The following is a 16237-nucleotide window of genomic DNA, read 5'->3' on the forward strand; positions in this document are numbered from 1 at the left end:
AAAGGAATAAATTAATGAATGTTCGGTGGAAATTTTTGTTGCATAGAAAGAGAAGGAATGAGAGGCATCAAGCCTTCAACCATTGTTGACAAAAAACAGTGGTAGACCCATCCATCCCTTTAATTGGCATGAAAAAACAATAGAATGTTTCTGTTTTTGTTTCCAAGTTTGTAAAGAAATGGCAAAAAACAGTGGTGGATATACTCATAAACATATGAAGCCAAAATACAGTTTTAGATAAGGTAAGAACAGGCAGAGTTGGTACGTTAAGCAATGAATACAAGAACTAAACGGAGTTACCTGTGCGGCGGGAAAAAAAAAACTGAAGAAACAAATGCAAGAAAACCCAAACGAATCAGTGAATCACCGATTGAAGCTGCAAGAGGAACCTTTGTTGGGAGTTTATAACGGTAGGAAGAAGGAAGAAGAAGAGAACCCAATGTTTGATTCAATTAGAGATTTCTTGTGTTTATTTTTGTGTAATTACTAAACTGCCCCTTTCACAAAATTACAAAAACACCACCCGCCCTCCCAAAGCCTAAATACCTCATTTCCGGGGTTCACTCTCTTCTTGGTCCGAAGTTCGAACAGTGTCGTCGCCTTCCTCCTTCCACCCATAACTGGGAAATCTTTTTTTCTCTCTCTAATTGTTCCCCGTATTCTCTCCCACCTTCGGTTCTTCTTATCCATCTCCATCGTCTCTCTGTCTTTCCTCGATCCTAAGCTGAGTCGTTAACAAAGAACGTCATTCGTCGCCTCCGACCTTAAGACATTGAACAGAGCAGCGGTGCTAGAATCAGATCCACTCGACCCTTTTCTCTGGCTTTCCTCTTTCAACTCTTCAGCTTTCATCAACCGAGGGCGACTAATTTGAAGACGGAACTCATCTGAAATCTCCCCCATTGCATCGATCAGAGTCTAGGCCGAAATCCCAGCCCAGGTAGGTTACTTTCTCGCACATTCTTCTAGTCTTTTCTTTTTTATTTTTGCTTTACTTATCGTATGTTATGGGATAACTGAGACCTAAGAGAGTTTTCGGAGCTGGTAATGAAGCCACCACCGAAACAGCTCCGGCAAAATCCCAGCACCAGTTTAGTTCCATCGCCTTTTTTTTAGTTTTGATTATCTTGTATATCTATTTTCAGTCCACTCTCAGTTTAAAGAATCGACCAATCTTTTTCGTTGTCTCCCCTTTTCTATTATTTTTATTTTTTGTAATCGTTTTTTTTCTCTCTTGCTTCAATTGCTGTTGATGACATTGACATGCAAGTGCTCTGTTTTCATCTTTTTTAGACTAAACCCGGAGTGTGAAATGAATGTTGCTCTTTCGTCTAAATAGTTTTGTTGATCTATTGTCTACTCTGTCTATTGTATTTGGGATAGCTATGTGATATTCTTCATTTATGTATTTTTTGGCAAAATAAAAGGAACCACTACAAAGATCATGGGTACATTAGGAGCCCCCTTTTACAGTGATCCAAAAAGCAAACATGAAATGACGAAGGGGGGCTAGATTTGCTAATAAAAGTTTTTCTAAGCCTGGCCTGTCTTGCAAGATCATGGGCAGACTTAACGACCAACCAATTTTCATACAACAATTTGATATCATCAAAAAAAGATAGTAGATTAAAGATGTGATTTTATAGAGCTTGAACTTCCCAGTTGATATTTTTATCGGTTCCTTTTATATTCAATAGATAGCCTTTAGTGTCCAATAGCAGAAAAAAGCACTTTTGTGGCCCAAACACAAAAGCTTATGGAGACCTTTTATGATTGCCCAGAGCTAAACTGATGTTGACGATCGTGCCATGCAAGGTTGTCCTTCTGCAAGGAGAAGAGGAGATCGATGTGAGAACATAAAGAATCTAGTTGAAGCACTGTGTGTGATACTGTCCCATGACCCATCCACCATAATGATTGGTTGCTCCGACTGCAGGACATCTTGCAGGTCCAAAGCATTATTTGGATAAGGAGGAGGTGAACATAGGGGCACATATGTTTTGAAGTTATGATAATTACTAGCTTTCCTTAAGGTTATCAGTGGATCTGGTTTTCCATTATTGAAGATGATTTCATTTCTTGTGTCCCATAGACTTTTGAATATTGCAAGGATTTTTGTGAGGTAATTATACTTTAATGCTTTGTCCTTGATATGGTTATTATACTGCCACCCCCAATCTAATAAATTGCTTTGACCCGAATTTAGTAAAGCCTCTGGCATTAGCCCAATTTGGCCTTACATCTAAATAGTTCGATCTAGAGGGCATTCCAATAGAAGATGATTTTGAGTTTTAGGAGATGACTTGCAGAAAGTGCACCAGATCTCCTCTTTTCTTCTACAACTCCAAATGGATGTTTTGGTTTGAGCTGCATTATGTAGAAATTTCCATATGAAAATTTGACATCTATGGGAGCAAGGAGTTGCCCAAATTTTGGACCATTTAGTGGCATTTGTCGAATCTAGGAACAGGGACTGAATGAGAGCATGATAGGAAAAGTTCACCGAGAATTCCCCATTCTTAGAGCTTTTCCAAAGCAACTTGTCACTTTCTGAAGATGATCTAAGGGGGATATTGAGAATGGCTTTCACACTGCGATCATCAAGCAGTTGATATAGATAATCATAATTCTAGGAATGTCTACTAGTGATTAGATCAAATACCTTTATTTGTGAAGCCTCCCCATCTACATTCCGTCGAATGGGGATGTTATTCTCCATTAGAGGAATCCAAGGGTCCAGGAAAGTTGAGATTTTTTTCCCATCCCTTAATTTCCAGAAGAAGTTTGATATTAGCTCATTTTTTATCTTAATGATACATTTCCACCACCTTGAGTCCAAAGCCTTGGCTTTCAAGTCAAAGAAGCATTTGCCCTTCACATATATAGCTTCTATTTGCTAAGCCTAGAAGCTGTCATTGCGATTAAGGAGTCTCCATACAGGCTTCAGAAGGAGAATTTTATTCATAAGAGAGAATCTTCTTAGCCCTAAACCACCAATGGCTTTGAAAGAGCAAATGATACTCCATTTTAAATTGCAACCATTTACCTTACTCATGTTGCCATGCCACTAGAAATTCTTTTGAAGCCCATCCAACCTTTTGCAGAGACCAACTGGTAAAGAGCTTGTTTGCATTGTATACTGAGGGATACTTTGGGCAACTGCTTTGATAAGAGTGGTGCGGCCTGCTTGAGATAGGGTTTTCGCTTGCCATAAGTCCATCCTGTTTGACACATTCTCTGCAAGATGCTTATGGGTGCTCATCTTACCACCTTTTCCATCTGCTAGCCAGGTCCCTAAGTATCTAGCACTATAATTGATGATTTTCATTCCTAGGGATCTACTTAATAATTTTTGGTGAATTCTATGAGTATTCTTGTTGAACATGACTTTTGACTTGGCAAAGTTGATATGTTGACCTGAGATATCTTTGAACAACCGAAGGGTGGATTTGATGTTGAGGAAAGACTCTGGATCTGCCTTACAAAAGATGAAGTAGTCATCAACAAATAAGAGGTGAGTGATTGGGTTTGCATCCTTTGCAAGCTTGATTCCCTGAAGTCTTTTAGAGTTTTCCTCTTTGTACAACAAAGCTGAGAGAGTTTGCATTACCAATAATGAAGAGGTAGGGCGAGAGAATATCTCTTTGCCTCAAACCTCTTTTAGTGGTGAAAAAATCATAAGAACCATTGAGCTTTATAGAAAAGGAAGAAGTAGAGATGCACTACCAGATTAGATCACACCAACTATTAGGAAAGCCCATTCTCTTCATGGATTCAATAATAAATCTCCAACCCATCCTATCAAAAGCTTTGGCCATATCAATTTTGAGAGCAGCCCATTTCCCTTTCCCTTTTTGGGTCCTTAGTTTATGGATTATTTCTTTTGCAAGGATAATATTGTCTGTGATGTTCCTGCCCTTGATGAAAGTAGCCTGATTTTGCTGGATTAGAGTAGGGAGGAGTGATTTTAGTCTGTCGGCCAGGATTTCAGCTAGGAAGATTACATAGCTTAAGCTAATAGACCTGAAATGTTTAGCTTTTTCCAAACCTTTCCTTTTTGGAACAAAAACAAGGTTAGTATGATTTAATTGCTTGAGGAGTCTCTTGTTGTGGAAGAAGCCTCGAATCATAGAAGTGATGTCATCACCAACTAGGTCCCAATAGTGTTGAAAGAAGAAAGCAGTGAAGCCATCCAGACTTCTTCTTTCTGAGGAAGAATGAGAAGACTTTGGCTCATTTCAGGTGAGATTTTGTTAAACTACAAATCATCTAGGAGTGAAGGGTCAAAGGATTCCTCAAGGTTTGAACTACTTAGGAATTGATTTTTAAGTAGGCTTGCTATGTTAATAGCACCAATGATCCAATTACCCTAATTGTCTTTTAGCCAATCAATTGAGAGCCATCTCTTTCTGAAATTAGTTTGATGATGAAAGAATTTTGTATTGTCACCTTCTGAAAGCCATAATTCCCTGGATTTTAGTCGCCAAAGTTGTTCTTCTATGAGGAGCCATTTGTTATACTGGGCTTCTAGATAAGCTAAATTGGACAAACCACAGTTGCCAGTTGGGCCAGATTGAACTAAGAGAATTTTCTCTTCTATTTCAAGAATTGTTTTATTGGTGTTACCAAATGTGTCTCTATTCCAAGATTGGAGTTGGTTTTTCAAGGATTTCAATTTGCTTGCAATGAAGAAGGCTCGGGATCCAAGAATTTGAGTATTCTAGTTGTTAGTGACAATATTATCACAGTCTTTGTGATGGAGCCACATGGATAGGAAGTGAAATTGTCTTTTCCCCATAGTTGAGCCATTCCAAGCTTGCCAACCCTCGGTCGAGTCTTTTACGAACTCCCTTTCGACCTTTTTGTTTGTTTGACCAAGTGTAGTAGGGTCCTGAATATCCAAGATCCGAGAGTGCAAAGAAGTCAATAAGGTTTTTCAAATGCTGAGATAAGTGAGCTCGATGACTGGGTCCCTCATAATCATCAAGGTGAACCAAATCATTGAGGTCGCCAAGGAGAATCCAAGGTGCACCTTGGAGATAGGATTTTGAGTTGATGATACTTTCTCACAGAGCTGCTCTATCACCACGACTTGGACTACCATAGAGGAAGAGAATAAACCAGCTAGCACTTAGGGGATTGGCTTGCACAGACAACTCTATGTATCTCTGTGTGGCATCAGTGACTGAGATCACAAGATTATCTTTCTAGGCATAAAGAAGACCACCACTTAAACAACTGGAACCTACGGATTTGAAATTATAGTATCCAATAGTTTTAGAGTACTTTGATGCTTCTTCATCATTCATTTTGTTTAAAAGAGAAAGAGGATGTCTGGGTTTAGAGGTTTACACCATCTTTTAATAGTTCTATGCAACTTCTTACTTTTACCCCCCTGCACATTCCATGCAAAGATTTTCATGTTGGTAGTGACAATACCAATAACACATACCAAGTAGTCTGAAGCAGTGAAGTGTAAATATATTAAGCTGAAAATGTTGAATAACAAGGAATAAAGAAGACTAAATACCTGAAATAAAAATGCTGTTATTGAGGCAACCTGTTGTTGCTGCTGTGTTGAGAGACCATCCCATCGTTCAATCCAAGAAGAGTCCTCAAGCTTGGAAAAAGAGTCTAAACCCTTTAGAAGAGAATCTGAGTTTTGGTTTTGCAGGATAGAGTGCTCCAGTGTTATAGGTACATGATTGGTTGAGATAGAATCATGATGAGACTAACCGCTCGAAGTAGTAGGAAGAGTATTTTTCACTACAGATATCCAACTTTTCAAAAAATTAACACTTTCTCCAGAGTTCTCGAGGGGGTAATTGGAGCCTCAGTAACTGAAAAGACCTGATTCCCTTTATTTGAATTATCTAACAAGGACTTTGAACCCGGGTGGTCTTTTAGGGTCGATTCATATCTAAAAGGTCGGCCTCTTCTTTTAGCTCCTATGGTCGAATTAATTATGCCAAATCCTCCCATAGCTATTGAATAGATTTGTACGCACTGGTCCTGAACTTTTGCTGACTTGATTGATGAGGCTTCCATCTCGAGAGAAATTATGTCATTTTTAACTATTTTCCGAGTTGCATTGTAGCTTAACTCAGACCGCTTCCTTTTCGACGACTCATTGGGATCACTGGAGCTTGCCTTCTACAAACGTTCGTTGCCTTTGTTGGAGATTCTTCTCGCCGGTATGGATGCATCGATCATGCATTGTCATTTTTCGAGAGGTTGCTCGCGGTACTAACCAGATTCAAGCCAACACTCAAACCTAGTTGAAGCTCGACTTCATTGGGTAATTATTTTTTATTTTTTTCTTTTTTATTTCGTTCTTTGTTTTGCTTTAGATTGATTGTCTTCTAATTATCAGTTATATAGCTCAACAGCCGATCGTGAGAGACAACAGTGAGACTGTGTTGAGCTGTCTTCATATTGCTTCAGGTTTGCAAGGAAAATGAATGGGAATATGTTCTACGCTACTGTTTTCATTTTGATGGTTTCAGTTCCCTATTTTTCTTTCTTTCCTTGTAGCTCGTTTACTTTGTTTTATTTATTCTTTTATTTTCTCTGATGCAAATTAGCAAGGAAATCAAATTCGGTGTTTAAGTTGATGATGGGGTCCCATCGAATCTCCTTGTTCTTTGTTTTTCCTTGTTTAAGTAGTTGTTATTCCCCCCTCATCATCCGTTCCATCTGTTGTGTTCCACTTTGTTTGTTCCTGTTTCATTAATTGCGAAGTATTAATTTTTATCATGCATTCTAGGTGTCAGTTTAATTGCTTTAGCTTTTTTTCCTCATTATTTCAAGTGAAGAATCTTCGCTTCCACCATTCATTTCCCTTATGATAATTACACTATTTTTTATTTTTTATTTTGCTCGTCATGTCATTCCTGTTCTGAGTGGAGAATTAGCAAGTATTCATGTTTTAAACACTTCAATGGGATAGTCCTTGCTATGTTAACCTGTTAACAAAGCGGTAATATTCCTAGCTCCGGTGGTTAATGACAGTGCTCAGAATGAGATTGATTGTTGATAAATTTCGCTGCTGCAAGTTACAAGAAGACTAATAAGGTAGCTGGTGTACTAGAATTAGCGAATGCTATTGTTATTAGACTCCTCTCGGTTGGAAACTTAATCGACCATGGAGAATCTGAAATAAATAAATAAAATGTTAAAATAGTAGGAAGAAAGGGAAAGGAAGAGAAGGTCAACGAAACTAGAGAAATCGGTTGCTAAAATCTTCGACACCTTCCCTAGCTATCTTTTTATTATTTTAGAGTGGGGGTCGAAGTAAGTTGATCGGTGCTTTCTTATTATTTACTTTGTTCTTGAATCCATACAATTTAGTTGATAATTTCTTGTCTGATGTTGACATCGCATATGATTTTCATTATTGAATCCAAATCAATATCAATTGTATGTGATTAATTTAGTTGGTTGATAATTTGCATGATTTACTTACCTGATATTCTTCATTCGTATGCTTTAAGATGAATAGTTGCTAAATTCAACCTCTGAGGCCCTTTGTATTTGTCTTTTTATTCTTTTGTTCTGGTTATTCAATGCTTCGTGGATGCTGGGACTAGAGATGAAGATCTGAAAGATGGGTATATTTGCAATGAGAAAGGGGAGGAAATATGGGTATGGTCTGGTATTTGTTCATAGTCTGGTAATACTAAAATAGTGATTGATGTGGAGACAACAGTGAATAAAGTGATGAAGGTGAGTAAAACTTTAGGCTTGTTTTTTTCTCAGGGAGGAGGGAATTTGCAAGGAGAACTTTTAAGTAATTGGAAGACAAGTTTTGTAGGCCTTCAAAGGGTGGAGAGAAAGATTAATTAGATCCTGATGAGGCCAGTTTTAATGTTAGGACTGTAGATGCTCAAGATAGACCGAGGTCATTTGGAGGTGCAAGGGATGGAGATAAAGAGGGTGGCGAGTTGAAGGCAGATTAAGGACCTATTTGTTTCCTCTTAGCTCTTATCTCTTAAGAGGAATCTTTTAACTTTAAGAGAAATTTAGCTGTTCGTTTCCTCTAATCTCTTATCTCTTAAAGTGCATCCATATAACTTTTTGTTTTTCAATGATTCCCCCCAAAAAACACAAACAAAAATTCTCATATATGGGGTCAAAATGAATATTTGATTGTTTTCAAAATTCAGAATTCAAAACAACATTTTCTACATTCAGGGTTTAGAGGAAAGAAAAATTCACCAATACCAATATTCCTCTTAATGTAATTACTACATTTTCAGATGTCAGACTCTAGAGCAAACGAATAGGCCGTAAATCTTTGAGAAGAATGGAATTAGAAAGAATCAATGCTAACTCTAAGGATCTAAATGTCCTTGAGAAGATTTCTAATGCAATAAGACGGTTCATAAGTATGAAAATTTGCCGAAATATTCAAGTATTGGAAGCTTTGGGGTTGGGCCCATTAAGACAGTGAAGAAAATAAACAAAGTTAATAAGAGAAGAAAAGAGGCACCTAGTCAAGCCTCTGGAGAACTATTCAGGTTAGATTGGGATAACTAGACCCGAATCGAGTGGATTTGGAATCCGATCAATTTGAAGCCTCATAATGGAATCTAGGTGTGATAGAGGGGTAAATAGAGGTGTTTGGGGCTGAAATTTTATAGGTGGGTATTTTGAGGTGTTCGAGATATGATGGTGAGGTTTGATTTACCTTAGAGAGTCAAGATTGTAGAAATTTGGGTCAATAGAATGTTTCAGAACAGAATCTCAGTTTAATGAAAGGGTAAATAGGGTAATTTAGGGCTGAAATTTTATGGGCAAGTGTTTTGATGTATTCGGAGTTTAATAGTGTGGTTTGATCGGTTTGGATGTTTTAAGATGAAGGGGATCTGGATTCTGAGTGTTTAGGCTAATGAAAGAGATTAAAATGGAATATTCGTTTGATGAGAAAAACAGGGGAATCTTGAGCTAAAATTTAATGGTGTGGTTTTTATTACTATTTTTTTATTTTTAGCGCTATATTTTTGTCATTTTTTTCTTTCTTTTGTTTTTTTTTACTGACACTATTTGTGTGTTTATTTATTACTCTTTCTCATCTAACCTTCCCAATTTGTTAGTACTTCCTAACTGCTAACTAGCCATTTGGACTCATACATCAGTCCCCATTATTTCAAACCTTTCTTTCTATTTTTATTCTCCTACTTGTTTTTTATATTTCACGCTATCTCTATTATTTCTATTATTTAATTACTTAATTTTATTTTATTCTATGCCTTTTTTTTTATTTTGTTTGGAAACCATTTAACTCTCCATAATCGGCTTTTCAAGCTCGTCTCCCCTTCGAAGTCGTTGTTCCAACGGCCGGTAGCTTCTCCGGCCATATCTGTGGAAGGTAAGACAAGATCCATGAATCCCTCTCTCTAGCGGTTTGTTCTACCAATTTTTTGTTGTTTTTCGTTCCATTATTCCATACCTCCGTGAGTCGGTTCCACCCGAAGATGTTTCTCTGTGCCTCCAACCTCGAATAAAGGAAAGACGAAGACATTCTTCAGTAACATGGCCTTCTGGGTCGAGGGTTTCAGTAACATGGCCTTCTGGGTCGAGGGTTTCAGTAACATGGCCTTCTGGGCCTCTGTTCAGTCTTCGAAAGTTCAGGTCGAGGGTTTCTTCCTGCCATTCTCTGCCATTCTTCACCATTCTCAGGGTCGAAGGTTTCTCTACCATCTTCTCCTTTCTCACTGTCGAAGGTTTCTCTGCCATTATTTTTTCTCCTCTCTTCTTCATCTTCTTCCTCCCCCTCGATTACCTTTCTCTTCAGATCGGCAAAGACCCTGTATTATTTTGTGATATTCCTTACAAAGGCCTTGTATTAAAAGCTCCGAACCAGGAATTCTCCACTTAGATGTTGCATGTTTCTTTTCTGATCCAGAATGTGAATTTTGTAGGTTTTAATTTTTGCCGGCAGTCTCGAACGCTTGGATAGAAATTTCCTTCATTACAAGAATCAAGAGGTATGCGGTTTCATTACTTTTTCTACTTATGCTAGTTTTCAATCCTTTACCCTTTTGATAAACAAAGAAACAAAATTCCTGTCTCCAAATTTTTTGTATGTATGATCAAACTCCACACTCCACAGATCTTCAACCACCTCATTGACTAAGGAGCTACTTTCTAATTTCCATGCTGTGGTATTTACTAATATTAGCTTGGAGAAAGCAATTGAATTTGATGATTACTGCCATAATCATCAACCCCCAATCTCCTTTATCCAGGCTGAAGTTCGAGGCCTTTTTGGTAGTGTGTTCTGTGATTTTTGGCCCCGAATTTACTGTTTTTGATGTTGATTGGGAGGAACCACATACGGGTATAATTGCATCCATCAGCAATGACAACCCTGCACTTATTTCATGTGTTGATGATGAAAGGCTTGAGTTTCAGTATGGGGATCTGGTTGTTTTCTCTGAAGTCCAGGGCATGACTGAATTGAATGATGGGAAGCCAAGAAAGGTCAAGAATGCTAGGCCTTACTCGTTCTCTCTCTCGAGGACACTACAAATTTTGGTGTCTATGAGAAGGGTGGCATAGTCACCCAGGTGAAACACATAAGGTGCTGCACTTTAAGCCATTGAGAGAGGCACTAAGTGATCAGAGGAGGACGGTTCCCCATCGCTGGATCAGAGGAGGATGCTCAAAAATTGATATCAGTGGCTGCTAAAATCAATGAGAGCTCAGGGGATGGAAGAGTTGAAAATATTGATCAGAAGCTTCTACGATATTTTGCTTTTGGCTCCAGGGCGGTTCTTAATCCCATGGCTGCCATGTTTGGTGGTATTGTTGGGCAGGAGGTTGTGAAGGCTTGCTCTGGAAAATTCCATCCACTTTTTCAGTTCTTTTACTTTGATTCCGTTGAATCCCTCCCTACTGAGCCATTGGATCCCATTGAATTCTTGAAGAACGTAGCTCTCATGGGAGTTTGTTGCAGTAGTAAAGGGAAATTATCCATTACAGATGATGATGTCATTGAGAAGAGCAACCTGAGCAGGCAGTTCCTCTTTCGTGACTGGAACATTGGACAAGCCAAATCCACTGTTGCTGCTTCTGTTGCTGCTTCAATAAATCCTCGCCTTAATGTTGAAGCATTGCAGAACCGTGCAAGTCCTGAGACTGAAAATGTTTTTGATGACACATTTTGGGAGAATCTGGATGTTGTCATCAATGCACTGGATAATGTTAATGCCAGGTTGTACAATGATTAGAGGTGCTTGTATTTCCAGAAGCCACATTTGGAATTAGGAACACTAGGTGCCAAGTGCAACACCCAGATGGTCATTCCTCACCTGACTGAAAATCATGGTGCTTCAAGGGACCCACCTGAGAAGCAAGCACCCATGTAGCTCCTTAGTCAATGGGGTGGTTAAAGTATCCACCGTAAATTTAATAAATATTAGATGAAATTGTTGATACCTTGAGTGTTGATTCAACTAAAATACTTATATTCACCATTTCCATTTAATGGAGGTATAATAAGCATGGATGACCTTTATTTTCTGACAACCAGCATGGAGAGCAAACGCACTTTATTCTCTTCCAGCATGTAAATTATATAGGCATTCTAGAATGAATTCCCCAATTTATTTATTTATTTGTTTATTTATTTTCTATGAATAGATGGAGCAAAATTTGCTTTATGCAATTGTTGGGGCTGCAACTGCTACAGTTGTAGTTACATTTTCATTGTTGCAAGAATATGTGGATTATATTGATAGGGAACCATCCGTGAACCGGGATTTTGAACGAAGGGATTTATTGGATAGATTATATGGACAAAAAGAAATAGATTGTTATAACCAATTGAGAATGGGGAAAACAGCCTTTACAAGGCTATGCAAGATTATTCGTGAGACAGGAAGAATACATGATACAATGAGGTGTACGGTAGAAGAACAAGTGGCACGCTTCCTACACGTATTGGAAGTGAGCCTTCACTCCTAGATGGTTTGTAGTTTAACAAAATCTCACCTGAAATGAGCCAAAGTCTTCTCATTCTTCCTCAGAAAGAAGTCTGGATGGCTTCACTGCTTTCTTCTTTCAACACTATTGGGACCTAGTTGGTGATGACATCACTTCTATGATTCAAGGCTTCTTCCACAACAAGAGACTCCTCAAGCAATTAAATCATACTAACCTTGTTTTTGTTCCAAAAAGGAAAGGTTTGGAGAAAGCTAAACATTTCAGGTCTATTAGCTTAAGCTATGTAGTCTTCCTAGTTGAAATCCTGGCCAACAAACTAAAATCACTCCTCCCTACTCTAATCCAGCAAAATCAAGCTATTTTCATCAAGGGTAGAAACATCACAGACAATATTATCCTTGCAAAAGAAATAATCCATAAACTATAAGGACCCAAAAAGGGAAAGGGAAATGGGCTGCTCTCAAAATTGATATGGCCAAAGCTTTTGATAGGATGGGTTGGAGATTTATTATTGAATCCATGAAGAGAATGGGCTTTCCTAATAGTTGGTGTGATTTAATCTGGTAGTGCATCTCTACTTCTTCCTTTTCTATAAAGCTCAATGATTCTTATGATTTTTTCACCACTAAAAGAAGTTTGAGGCAAGGAGATATTCTCTCGCCCTACCTCTTCATTATTGGTATGCAAACTCTCTCAGCTTTGTTGTACAAAGAGGAAAACTCTAAAAGACTTTAGGGAATCAAGCTTGCAAAAGATGCAGACCCAATCACTCACATCTTCTTTGTTGATGACTACTTCATCTTTTGTAAGGCAGATCCAGAGTCTTTCCTCAACATCAAATCCACCATTCGGTTGTTCAAAGATATCTCAGGTCAACATATCAACTTTGCCAAGTCAGGAGTCATGTTCAACAAGAACACTCATAGATTTCACCAAAAATTATTAAGCAGATCCCTAGGAATGAAAATCATAAATTATAGTGCTAGATACTTAGGGACCTAGCTGGCAGATGGAGAAGGTGGTAAGATGAGCACCCATAAGCATCTTGCAGAGAATGTGTCAAATAGGATGGACTTATGGCAAGCGAAAACCCTATCTCAAGCAGGCCGCACCACTCTTATCAAAGTAGTTGCCCAAAGTATCCCTCTGTATACGATGCAAACAAGCTCTTTACCAGTTGGTCTCTGCAAGAGGTTGGATAGGCATCAAAAGAATTTCTAGTGGCATGGCAACATGAGTAAGGTAAATGGTTGCAATTTAAAATGGAGTATCATTTGCTCTTTCAAAGCCATTAGTGGTCTAGGGCTAAGAAGATTCTCTCTTATGAATAAAACTCTCCTTCTGAAGCCTGTATGGAGACTCCTTAATCGCAATGACAGCTTCTAAGCTTAGCAAATAGAAGCTATATATGTGAAGGGCAAATGCTTCTTTGACTTGAAAGCCAAGGCTTTGGACTCATGGTGGTGGAAATGTATCATTAAGATAAAAAATGAGCTAATATCAAACTTCTTCTGGAAATTTGTTAGACAGTTTTTGTATGCCCTTAGCTTCAATCTGATTTGATGTACTTTTGTTATTTAGTGGAAATAAATAAAGTGCATGTTTGATTCATGTTGTTTGGTTTAATTCTGTGTAAAACCCTAAAACTGGACATTTATCCTGCCAAGGCTGATGCTGGTGTGCCACCAAGTGTTGGGATGGCCTGTCTCAGCCATCAGGGTAAGACTCGAGGCACATGCTGTATGGGATTACTTGAATCCTTGAACCGGACCAGATTTCCAGTCTTGCCCTGGACCTTGGAGATAGATGGGCAAAACTGGAAAGTTACACCTGACCCCTAGACTCGATTATGACACTTCACTAGGTGTTGGATCAGGCTGCCTTTGATATGCCAATCAGTGAGATCCTTAGTGGGGATCAAAACCTAGGTATGTTGGGGTAGTTTGAGAATTCATCTGAGTGGGTGATCATAGTGACAGAATCAGCCACTTTGTCGGACAAAGGGTAATGATCGGGAATGCACTCTCTCTGATGGAAACCAAACTGCCGGCAGTTGATTTCAATTGTTGGAATTTTGTTTTGCAAAATTAATATATTTATATATATGTACGGTTTCAAATTGTTTGCAAATGGTTTTAATTCCCGGGATCCATGTGAGAGGAGAGTGCGGCACTGTTCCTTGCAGCCGAGGGAGAGGTCCTCTCTTGTCGGGCAGTGCTTGATCATTAAGGGCTGAGAGGTTAAGTGTAAGACCATTGAGAATAATACCTGATGGGCTAATCTTGCACCTGCCCACAGTCCCTGGGTTTTTATAAGATGGCTTGGCCCAGGGACCACTTAATGTAAGTGTTGGGCCCATAGGGTCCATATGATGGACTCAAGGGGTTCATTGAGTTTTTTAATGAATTCGGCTGGGGCCTTATATTAAAGGCTGGGCCGAACCCATGTGGCTGGTGTGTAGATCAATGCTTGGGTACCACGCCACACAAAGAAGCCCAACTGGGCAGTAGATTGGAAAGTAATTAGACACTGAACACTTAATGGGCCAGAAGCCCATTTCGAGGTGGGCTGATATGATCACCCATTCTTGGGGCGAATCTGAGATTAATGTTAGTAAAAGGATTGGGCCCTTAGCCTTATCCACTCTTGGAGACCAAATTCAAATTAGATTTGAATCTGGTAACCTCCTGATAAGATCAGGAGTAAGCTAACTTTATCTGCAGATAGGATTAAGATTATCCCCTATCCAAATACTGATTTGGATTGGGATAACTCCTAATTAGGAGGATTCTTAATCAAGAAGAAAGGAGGAGAAACCCTAACCAAAAAGGAGAGAAATACAACAGTTTTCGAATCAAGAAAAATCGCAAGAAAGGTTCCTGCGAATTGAGATCAGATCTCATACTCCAGAAAAAGAAAAAGGCAGTACAGCCTTTTCGCCTTTAGAGTTCTCCTCCTGTCGCCGCCATCTCCTTTGCAAGATTAGATCTTTGCAGAAAAGAAAGTCAAAAAATCTGTTCTTGACATCAGTCTTGCAAGAAAGACTGAAATAGATTCAGTATTTAGTGCTTCCAGAGGATACTTGCGAAGGATCCAGTGTGTAGGACGCACCATGCTGGTTCTGTTCCATCCACAGCCGTGTCATCTTCAGCAGGAACGGATCTTGGAGCATTCTTTGGGCGTGAACACCAACTTTGGGAGATAGTGCTTCTCCGGATCAGGTATATTCCTCCCATTTGTCTTTTGGTACAGATCTGGTTGAATTATGGTTCAAGTAGAATCCTTGAATATTATATTCTAAATTTAGGGAATATGATTCCCAGTTGGGAGAAGGTAGGAAATTTTTTGAAATTCGCCCACCCATTCCGCAACCTTTATGGCGTCCATTAGATGGATCCTACCATAATTTCAAAATTAAGGGATGGGAAAAAAATCTCTACTTTCCTGGACCCTTGGATTCCTCTAATGGAGAATAACATCCCCATTCGACGGAATGTAGATGGGGAGGCTTCACAAATAAAGGAATTTGATCTAATCACTAGTAGACATTCTTAGAATTATGATTATCTATATCAACTGTTTGATGATAGCAGTGTGGAAGCCATTCTCAGTATCCCCCCTCAGATCATCTTCAGAAAGTGACAAGTTGCTTTGAAAAAGCTCTAAGAATGGGGAATTCTCGGTGAACTTTTCCTATCATGCTCTCATTCAGTCCCTCTTCCTAAATTCGACAAGTGCCACTAAATGGTCCAAAATATGGGCAACTCCTTGTTCCCATAGATGTCAAATTTTCATATGGAAATTTCTACATAATGCATCTTGAACCAAAACATCTATTTGGATTTGTAGAAGAAAGGAGGACATCTGGTGCACTTTCTGCAAGTCATCTCCTAAAACTCAAAATCATCTTCTATTGGAATGCCCTCTAGCTCGGACTGTTTAGATGCAAAGCCAACTCAGGCTCATGCTAAAGGCTTTACTAAATTCGGGTCAAAGCAATTTATTAGATTGGAGGTGGCAGTATAATAACCATATCAAGGACAAAGCATTTAAGTATAATTTCCTCACAAAAATCCTTGCAATATTCAAAAGTCTATGGGACACAAGAAATGAAATCATCTTCAATAATGGAAAACCAGATCCACTGATAACCATAAGGAAAGCTAGTAACTATCATAACTTCAAAACATATGTTCTCCAACGTTCACCTCCTTCATATCCAAATAATGCTTTGGACTTGCAGGATGTCCTGCAGTCGGAGCAACCAATCATTATGGTGGATGGGTCA

At 38.8% G+C, this 16237-nt stretch overlaps 1 pseudogene; it reads left to right on the forward strand.

Moving 5' to 3' along the window:
• The first annotated feature begins 4961 nt into the window (after window positions 1–4961).
• On the forward strand, window positions 4962–11372 carry LOC148846532 (ubiquitin-activating enzyme E1 1-like; annotated as a pseudogene).
• The last annotated feature ends 4865 nt before the right edge of the window (window positions 11373–16237 follow it).

This window comes from Nelumbo lutea, chromosome 7, assembly GCF_056320005.1.
Source record: "Nelumbo lutea isolate HS-2025 chromosome 7, American lotus-T2T, whole genome shotgun sequence".
In the NCBI taxonomy this organism is placed as follows: Eukaryota; Viridiplantae; Streptophyta; class Magnoliopsida; order Proteales; family Nelumbonaceae; genus Nelumbo; species Nelumbo lutea.